The sequence below is a fragment of the Panthera onca genome, chromosome A2 (assembly GCF_046562875.1).
Source record: "Panthera onca isolate mPanOnc1 chromosome A2, mPanOnc1 haplotype 2, whole genome shotgun sequence".
Taxonomy (NCBI): Eukaryota; Metazoa; Chordata; class Mammalia; order Carnivora; family Felidae; genus Panthera; species Panthera onca.
The window spans coordinates 110,251,446-110,261,773 of record NC_138340.1 but is presented as its reverse complement, the minus strand read 5'-3'; the positions used below and the strand labels follow the sequence as shown (position 1 = coordinate 110,261,773).

Below are 10,328 nucleotides of genomic sequence, written 5' to 3'. Positions count from 1 at the left end.
AGTACAGGGTATCATTCGGGAAAATGGAAGAATACTTGAATTTGAAACTTTCTGGGAAAATTCATGATTTTTGGTCATCATGTTTATAAGAATAGTCCCTAGAATATGAGAGTCACATTTCACTAATTTTTATTTACTAGACCTTGCACAGTGGATAAAATTGATTTACTAAGATGCTCTTTAATGATAACATTGCTTTCCTATTGTGTATACTCACATGTAAATAGACTGCTACAAATGCTGAAATCTCAAGAGAGGAGATATCTTTTCCTAGTTTCCTTTTTCTATGAATCATGTTAGATTTTTAAAAAACTTTATCATTTCTTCATTCAAAATATCATGAATGATTACCCATTTTTTCCAGGATCAAGTCTACTTTCCATTTTGGGTATTTAAGACTTATTATAATTAGGCCCGATCCTATCCTAAGAGCTACTGGAACTCTTAGCAGGTCAAACCCACATAGGAAGAAAAAAAGGGGAACTTGTAGATTCCTTGGCCTGGTATTATCAACACACTCTTGAAAACCCCCTTTACTCTCTTGTCCCCAGTCATACTCATGTGCAACATAACAAGCCTGGTTAAACTCAACTCTGCTTACCCTGAACCTGATCACAGCTGAGCATTGTTGGAGAAAATCAAGCTAATATGATGACTTTCTCCCTTTAAAATTGTAACTACCGATCTTGAATGGGCACCCAGCACAGACTGTCAGTCCTGCCAACTTCTCACAGCTTAACTTTCTCACTGACTGAGGTGGCATTGTTTCTCTTCTAACTACCTCAGCTGATGACCTTGCTTCACATTTTATTTTAAAAATAATCGGTATACAGAGAAGATTAGCATGGCCCCTGCGCAAGGATGATACGCAAATTCGTGAAGCGTTCCATAAAAAAAAAATAATAATAATAATAATCGGTAAAACTGATATGTATCTGCTCATACATATTTTACCTTCCCTCCTTGTAGGATGGGAGAATTGTCCTCAGTCCTTCTCTAAGGACCACACTTCCCACTCCTGGTCCTATTATTTGTACTTGTATACCATCCCTGTGAAACAGGAGAGAATATGTCTGTGCTCTCCAGGAGACAGTATTTATCACACACACTCACATTCACTGTGCCACAGTTATATTGGCTTTCTTTCTGTCATTTGATATTTCTGTTTCATGTGCCTTATACATGTCCTTTTCTCTGTTGGGGACAATGTTCCTTTGGGTTTCGGCCCAGATAGTACCTGTTACCTGCTGAGAGAAGTCCTCCTTGACTGTAGTAACTGAAGTAGGCTTCTGTTTGCTAAGACTGTGGTAATGAAAAGCCACAGACTGCATAGCTTAAACAACAGAAATTTATTTTCTCAAACTCATGGAGGCTAGAAGTCTGAGATCATGGTGCTGGCAAGGTTGGTTTCTTCTGAGGCCTCCCTCTTTGGCTTATAGATGGGTGTCTTCTCCCTTGTGTTCACATGGTCTTCTCTCTGTGTGTCTGTGTCCAGATTTCCTCTTCTTATAAGGACACCAGTCATAGTGGATTAGGGCCTGCCCTGGTGACCTCATTTTTAACCACCTCTTTAAATAGCCTATCTCTAAATACAATCACATTCTGTCATACTAGGGGCTGGGACTTCTATATATAAATTCTTCAGGGACACAATTCAATTCATAAGAGTTTTCCTTGGTAACTCTCTATCCCATTGTGCCATTTTTTTTTTCCAACAGCATTTATCACGATCCAAATTTGTATTCCTCCATTTGCTTATGTGTCTATCTTCCCACTAGAATATAAACTCTCAGAATGAAGGGCCTTCATACAGTGGTGTCAAATAGCACAAAATAGAAGCTCAGTGAATGTTCATGGAGTAACTGAACAGGCAGAGAGGGGAGAGGAAGAACTATAGATGCTTTGTTTCAACATGATGAGGTTTTTGTACTAACTTCTGCACTATTGTTTTTATTTCTCCAATTTTAATGTTTCTATTTTCTCTTTATATCATTTAATGCTTATATCAAGTCATCCCTCTTTCTGGAAATCTTTCCAAATTCTATAGAATAAACCTATTTTTCCAACATCTAAATCTTTTTTGATTTTTTAAAAAAATTAATGTTTATTTATTTTTGAGAGAGAGAGAGAGAGTGAGTGGGGGACACGGAATCCTAAGTAGGCTCCAGGCTCTGAGCTGTCAGCACGGAGCCCAACGTGGGGCTTGAACCCACAAACTGTGAGATCATGACCTGAGCTGAAGTCGGACACTCAACTGACTGAACCACCCAGGTGCCCCGGGTGCCTAAATCTCTGATAGCAGTTATTGCCTTAATTAGTCACTTTGGCACATTATATAACTGAGTATTGCTTTTAATTCTTTAACTAAACAGCATTTTACTTGGTTGTTTCCTCTCTTAGTATGTGTGCTCCATCTCTCCAGTGAGGTAGTGATATGTATGCTCAAGGAGGTCAATCATCTTTTATTTATCTGCTTCTGGGTATACTTTAGAGTCCTACGTTAATAATGAAGCTGAATTAAACAGGCTTGGATGCAATTTCCATTCTTTATTAAGAAAAAAAAAACCCGGCTACTTTTGGGCAAGAGAACATGAGTGGAGTCAGAAATTCTGTATGGTGTGCTTTCTGAGGCTTTAAGAAAAATCCTCTGCTTGGCCTACACATTTCTATCTCATTCTCCCTTCTACATTTGCTCACAGATGTCTAATGGCAGCTATCTGAGCAAGTGTTAGGCTGCAAAATAAAGCAAGGTATTTTTAAAACTGCTTTATTGGGATATGATTGACATATATAAAGCTGTAGATGTTTAATGTATCCAACTTGTTATGTTTGGAGATAACTACTACTCACCTTCTGAAGCCATCCTCATTATCAAGAGCAAGGTGTTCCTAAGGCAAACATGCCCTAAAGCAAGGTAGTGACTTACATTTCTTGACTGATTTTATTCTAGAAAAAAAAAACACTTAATGGAGGGTGGGAAAGAAATGGATGCCTGAGGTGGGGAAAAGGTGCTGAAAAAAACACTTGAAGACCTGATTTACATCTAGGCCAGAGTCAGCCCTGGCCTGGAATAGCAGACTGAAGAGTAGAAGATATTTCTATGAGTTAGAATCAAGTATGGTTAAGTCTCTGCTCTAAGGAAACTGGGCTCAAATCTTAACTCTGTTAATATGAGTTATATGACCTTAGAAAAATGACTTAACTTCTCTGTGTCTGAGAATACCCATATAGTAAATGGGGTACTTCTAGGTTTATTGTGAAGATCAAAGTATTGTTTAATAAATATTAATTGCCATTGTAGGCAATTCTTAGTTTAAACCATCCTCACTGAAGGTTAGAACAAACCTGTTTTTTTTTTTTTTTTTTTTTTTTTTTTTTTTTTTTTTTTTTTTTTTTTTTTTTAGGAGTAGCATGAGAAATGAGGGATAGGGCTGATTTATACTTAGGTATCGACATTCCTTCCCTGTAGGCTTTGTTGTTAAGGGAAGTGGTCCTTCAACTTTTGGAACAGAGAAGTTATATTTTATTTCCCAGAAAGTTAGAAGTTACCAGTATGTAACTGTAAAGGGAGGTGTGGATAATGAAAAATCTCTGAACAAGCTGGAGTGGGCGTGGGGGTGATAGTTCTGATGTTGTCTCTTAGAGTGATATTGCCCCAAAGACATACTGGAAAGAACTAGTTTCTTTACCACTGGGAATTCATTCAAACTATAGCAAGGAGGCTAAGCCTAAAAGAAAACAGATCTAAGATAATTCCCATTTCTGAACAAACTAAAGCCCAGTGAACTGACTTGAATGAAAATCCCACAGATGAACTCCAAGCTAAGTGCTCTTTTGATGACCTTATGCTGCTGTTCCTACACATTTCAGATATTAATTGAATGGCAAAAGTGCTAAAAGTCAAAGAATATTCTAGAAATCCATGTGGAACCTCTCAGAGGTAGATTTGACTTCTAATGTAGGGTGGGGGGCAAACTTGTAAATAGTTTAGAAATGCAATATTTATATTACATCAGTATTTTCATAGGCCCCACCTACTCTGAGACCAATTTTATGCTCTGGAGATACACATTACTTCCTGCAAGCTACTCAAACCACCTTAAAGTGATGGGCATAATGACTCATGGTCATGTAACATTCCTTTTAGACACATATCAGCATATTTGTTATTACATTACTGCCTGAACACCCACAGAACTTCAGGAGGTAAGATAAGATTAATATTTAAGAATTTAGTCCCACCCATTTCTATTTTATTCAAATATAACTTTTGAAATGATCACTTTTGGGAATTCAATTTTGCTTCACCTAGGAATAAGGTAAAGATGTGTGAACAGGCATGTCTTAGTCTTTGGAGTCAAGCCCTATTTTGGAACTGTTTTCTTTGGAAACCACACCTAAGTCATAGCAAGGAAATCATTTGACATGAAGCACATGACCCAGCTTGCAGGTGTGGAACTGGAAGGAGCTGGCATTACACAGTACAACATATAATGGGAACCAGGAGGTACCCTATAAAATGCCCATTAGCTATTTAAGGTGGAAAAGTGGCTTGCTTGTAGCTGAAGTTGGTAATTTAGATCAATAAAATTGTCAGATTCACATATCTTGGCCATAAATCTCATGCCATAAATCATGGACATTGACCAGCCTCTTCTGCCTGATTTCCTTGACTAGACTGTAAATAGTATCAAGTACTTATAATATCTACCATGTATATTGGATTAAGTGGTACCTATTATATGTCAACCACAGCAGCTAAAAGTGCTAGTACACAGTGAGAGACCATTACATACTCATTCATCAGTTTCATAGAGTTTATAAAGTGCTGAAAACATTTTAGTAGCATCCAAAATATTAATTTTTGTAATTTGTAGAATAACAGAGACACCAATTTATTTACTCATTTATTTAACAGATATTAGAGGTAGCAAGCACTACCTCTAATCCTTTCTTAACTGAGTGATCTTTGGTAGTTACTCAGTCTTTCTGCCTCAGTTTTATCATGTGAAAAATTGAGAAAATAATAATACTTCCTTAGTTATTGTGATTAATAAGTGAGTGAAGACATAAGGCATGCTTAGTACATTGCCTCAAACATTATAAATACTAATATTTATTATTTTAGTGTAGGAGACACAGTGATTATATTGCTGCATACCAAATTACCCTAAAATTTAGTGACTTAAAACAACACATGTTTATTATCTCATAGTTTCTGTGGGTCAGGAATCTGAGCAAGTCTTAGATGGGTATTCTATTTCATAGGTTTCTATCAAGGTATTCCCTTGGCTGTAGTCATCTGAAGGCTCAACTGCGGAAAGATTTGCTTCCAAGCTCACACAAAGAATTCTTGGCAGGATTTTGTTCCTCAACAGTTGTTGACCAGTGGCTGTCCTCAGTTCCTTGCCATTTGGGTCTTACCAACATGGCAACTTGCTTCATCAATGTGTGTAACTTGAGAAGCCAATATATTAGAATTGGCAAAGAAGACACAAGTCATAGTCTTTTACAACCTAATTATTCCATCCCTTTTGCCATATTCATTGATTAGAAATGAGTTACTATGCCCAGCTCACACTCAAGGGGAGGCTATTAGACAAAAGTGTGACTACTGGGGGTTAGTCATCATTGGAGGCCATATTAGAAGCTGCTTACCATTATGGCGAATAATACAAACTTGAGGATTACAGGTTTATTGGGGAAGACAAGCACTAAAAATAATTCTAGAATAAAATAACAATTAAAAATTGTTGAATAAAATAGCAATTAAATAAATTGAAAACTATGAATTAGAAATACAATGTTCGATGACAAGTTATAATATTGGTACCTGATTTGAGTTGGCATACTTCAAATGAAGGCATCTCTGAGGAAATAATTTTTAGTTTTATATTTCAAGGATAAGTGAAGTAGGCCAGAGATGGACCAAGGAGGTAGATAAGCCCTATCTAAGAAGAGTGAACAGATGAAGTGTAGGCCCTGAGGCAGGTAAGTACCTACAGGTGTCCTCTCTATGTGGCTTGGGGTTCTCATAGCATGGTGGCTCGCTTCTGAGATAGTGTTCTGAGAGAGAGCTCAAGATTAAAAAGCAGAAGCAGAAGCTGCACAGTCAACGTGTCAGGCATCCCTTCCACTGTATTATATTAATCAAAGCAGTTAAAGGCCAAGATCAGAGTCAAAAGAAGGGGTACTAAACTCTACCTTCCTATTGGAGGTAGACTGGAGGAGCAGCATACTTGCATAAGATCTGGCAGAATTGTTTGGGGGCTATCCTTGGAAAATAACAACCACGATTAATGATGATAGCAAGAGTGGTTTAGATTGGAGTTCAAAATTGGGTAAGTAAGAAAGGAAAGTATGTAGATACCTCTTGAAGAAACTTGGATATGACAGGGAGATGAGACTTGCATGGGTAACTACAAGAAGATGGGGTGAAGAGAGGACTTTAAAGTGATCTTTGCATGTTTCAGGGACGGATCCTATAGAGAAAACCTGGAAGACCATGATAGAGATGGGCTGGTGGATGAAACAGATTTCTGAAAGATGAGAGGGGAAGGAATCAGAACACAATTTGGGAAACTGGGCTTTGGCTGGAGAACTTTGTCCATTGTAACAAAAAGAAAAGAGGAGAAAATCTCATTGGATACAACTAGCTGTCAAAGGCTGACTTTTCCATTAGTGTTGGAGATCCCATGTACTGGAGACTCAGCAACACATATAGAACTCAGAAAAGAAGTGTGTAGGCACAGTGGGAGAACTGTGGATACTGCAACAGGGTAAGGAAGCAAGGTTGAGGGGAATAATCACAGATGCAACTGAACCCTATTCAAGGAAGGATGTTTGGTTTAATTCGTGTGTTGCTACCTCCACATGTTGTATTGCACCATGTATTCTCATTTTACTGAATAGGAAACAGCACAAGGAATGTTTAATTCAGTTGTATGATCTCTGTTCTATTTGGCTTCCTTTTTAAGTTAAAACCAAGCTGGACAAGACAGGAAAAATCCCTTTAAGAAGCAGAGGGACCCCTGTGCTTGTTTATTCATTATTTGTGCCTTTTTCACTGTGGAATATCTTACTGGCTTCCAGATCAACACTGTCCTCAGCTTTGATTGAAGGCTTATACAAGAAATGCATCTATGAAAAAATGTACACCATTTACTGACCATTATCATGTCCATTATTTCTTCCCTAAAGCCTGAAAGATTTACTTGTTCTGAATTTTGCTGTTGGAAGTTTTTCACTTTTAAAGAAATAGCTTATTTAATTTGTTGGATAATTAAAACGCTAAAGCAAACACTGTTTTTTTGCACTGGATATCAGGATCTCAGAACTAAATTCAGTACTACACTACAGTATGTATAGATGGTCATGGGATAGAGTTTAAAAGCATAGATTCTGAAGTTATATTTCTCTAAGCCCTAGTTTTCTCATCGCTAAAATTAGGTAGTGGGGTGTGTAGGAGGCTCAGACATTTGGGTATCCAACTCTTGATTTCAGCTCAGGTCATGATCGCAGTGTTGTGGGACTGAGCCTCTCTCTCCCTCCCTCTGCCCCTCTCCCTCACTCATGCACACGCTCTCTCAAAAATAAAATAATAAAATAAAATAAAATGAGGTAGATTTTGAGCCTAACTTGTAGGATTTTTTGAGGTTTAAATGAATCAATACCTGTGAAATACTGAGACTGCTGCTTGGCAAATTATTGTTAGCTCTTTTGGTGTTTGTATTCTTCAGTTTATGGTGGCTGATTTGCAAATATAGAACTTACCAGTTTCCTGGGCTCACATTTCTAGAGTAAGCCAACATTTGTCTGACACTGCCATATTTTCTTTACATTTCTTTCTTCTTTTAAAATTTTTTTAACGTTTATTTATTTTTGAGACAGAGCAACAGAGCATGAACAGAGAAGGGTCAGAGAGAGAGGGAGACACAGAATCTGAAATAGGCTCCAGGCTCTGAGCTGTCAGCACAGAGACCGATGCGGGGCTCGAACTCACGGATGGTGAGATCATGACCTGAGCTGAAGTCGGATAGTTAACCAACTGAGCCACCCAGACGTCCCTACATTTCTTTCTTCTGATACATTTTCCATTTTTTTCTTTAGGTCTCCATATCCACTTCTGTAGAAGCTAGAGTAGATGGTTTCCAAGGAATCATCTAGTTTTTCAATCATATGCAGTTTATGATTCTTCTCAATGGAGGTAGTGATAAAGGAGAATAATCTATATTCAAGGCAGCATACAATCAATATGAATGGTTCCAACTTAACATAGATGGACTCTTTATTTATTTTTGAAGTGGAAAGTGAATATTAACTTAATACTTGTGATATTCTTTTTCCTATCAATGTTCTCCCTACTTGGTATGAATGGATGGGCTGAGCAAACAAAGGGTTTACTGGCTCATATCATGTCATAAAAGGCAGGGTAAGAAAGCTTCTAAATTCTTGGCATGTAGGGATATAGAGTCTACAAATATAAACAAAGATTATTATTTACCACTTGCATGAGAAAAAAATTCAATGGGATATATATCATTTGAGGAACCCAGTAATATCATTGTTACTTAAAATATTGCACTGTGGGATAATCATTTGCATGTTCAAACAATGCTGATGACCATTTTTTCTAGAATGTCTTGGAGAGAATTGATACATTAAGTAGAGGTTTGGAAGAGAGAAACTCAGATGTCCTTCCAACTTTTAGTATTCATGCTTTTATGATCTTCAGAACGCTGCATTTGGAATTTCTCTACTTACAGTGTGATGGCCTCATTTGAGATTAGGTGGATCATTTTGACTTTACCATGGGGATAGGTGTCAGGGCTAGCCTGAAATATGGGCAATCAGACATTTCCCTCTGTATTCTAAATTAATCCTTCTGAGGCCAACTCTAGCTGTTGCTTTAAAATTTGGCTCTAACTATGTATTCTTTCAAATCATAGTATGATTTTTTTTCATCTATATGTAACTAGGTTAGGTGTACTTTTGCATGAAATCAGAGGTTTTTTTTCATCTTGTATCTAGTTTGGCAGAGAAGAGAGATATACCAAAGGGATTTTTAAAAAAAATCTCGAGTATCAGGAATTGACTGGCTGCCAAGGCTTTGAATCAGACTGGGGTCTCCTTACCAGATTTGAGGCTTTGTTTGTACTTTTATGATTATGTGGGTGTATGTTCAAAGTCAAAGGCATGAGTGAGTGGGGGAAGGAAGTTATCTAGAGCCTAAGGCATGGGTGTTAGGACCAGCTCTTTATATCCTGAATCTGCCAGAATGAAACTCATTCTTTGGGAAGGGCCACGATATTGCAAAGTGCCAACACTCCACTAATCAATGCGTTGTGTTACAAGACATTCTGATCCTGTATTTGAAATAGCCAGACACATCCTGATCTCATTGCACAGAAAGAAGATACCAGGCATAGGTGTGCCCAATATCCTGGTAGATACAACATGAATATTAGAATAGTAATTGTTGCCAAGGATTGCTTTGGTGTTCAGCATTGATAACCAAAATGTGTCAGGGGCTTTCTATTTTAGTCTTTGACAGTGTCAAACTTTTTTTTAAGTTTATTTATTTATTGTGAGAGAGAGAGAGAGAGAGAGGGAGAGACAGAGGGAGAGAGTGAGTAAGCGAGCAAGAGTCAGGGAGGGGCAGAGAGAGCAAGAGAATACCAAGCAGGCTCCATGTTGTCAGCAAAGAAGCTAACATATGGTTCAATCTCATGAACCAGTCAGAACATCATGACCTGAGTTGAAACCAAGAGTCAGATACCTAACCAACCGAGCTACCTAGGCGCCCCAATGATGTCAAACTTACTAGGAAAGATGGGCAAAAATGTATGAATATGGGGCTGCTTCTAATATTCTTTTACTAGGCCATCAGTGTTTTTTCCCCCATAATTATAAATAATCTTGTATTGTCCCCTAGTCGGTTAAACTGTAGACTGGAAGCATTTCAATGGCAGGGACTAGGCTTCCTTAATTCCTTTGGTATCTTAGTACTCTCTTCAACACTAGGTCCAAAGTAAAGTAACTAACCTCTTGAAAGTCATTCTTTGATTGACTAAGAAATAGGATTTTGTTCCACTTGTTAAAAAATGGTTAAGGGCAACAATTTAGGTGACATGAATAAACTATCTAACCCATCATGAAGTGAACAGTCCCCATCAGGAGAACTACAAAACAGGATGGAAGGCAAGAAGATTTTGTAGAATAAAGAATAAGGGACAAAGAAGAGAAAAATAGAAAACACCTGATTGTTTGAGCTCATACAAGTCAACCTTGTTTGGGTTGAGAAGGAACAAAATAGTAAGTATCTCTAG

General features: G+C 37.7%; 1 pseudogene; it reads left to right on the top strand.

Annotated features, from left to right (window-relative positions):
- The first annotated feature begins 804 nt into the window (after nt 1-804).
- LOC132679940 (U6 spliceosomal RNA) lies at nt 805-896 on the top strand (annotated as a pseudogene).
- Nucleotides 897-10,328: the final 9,432 nt, after the last annotated feature.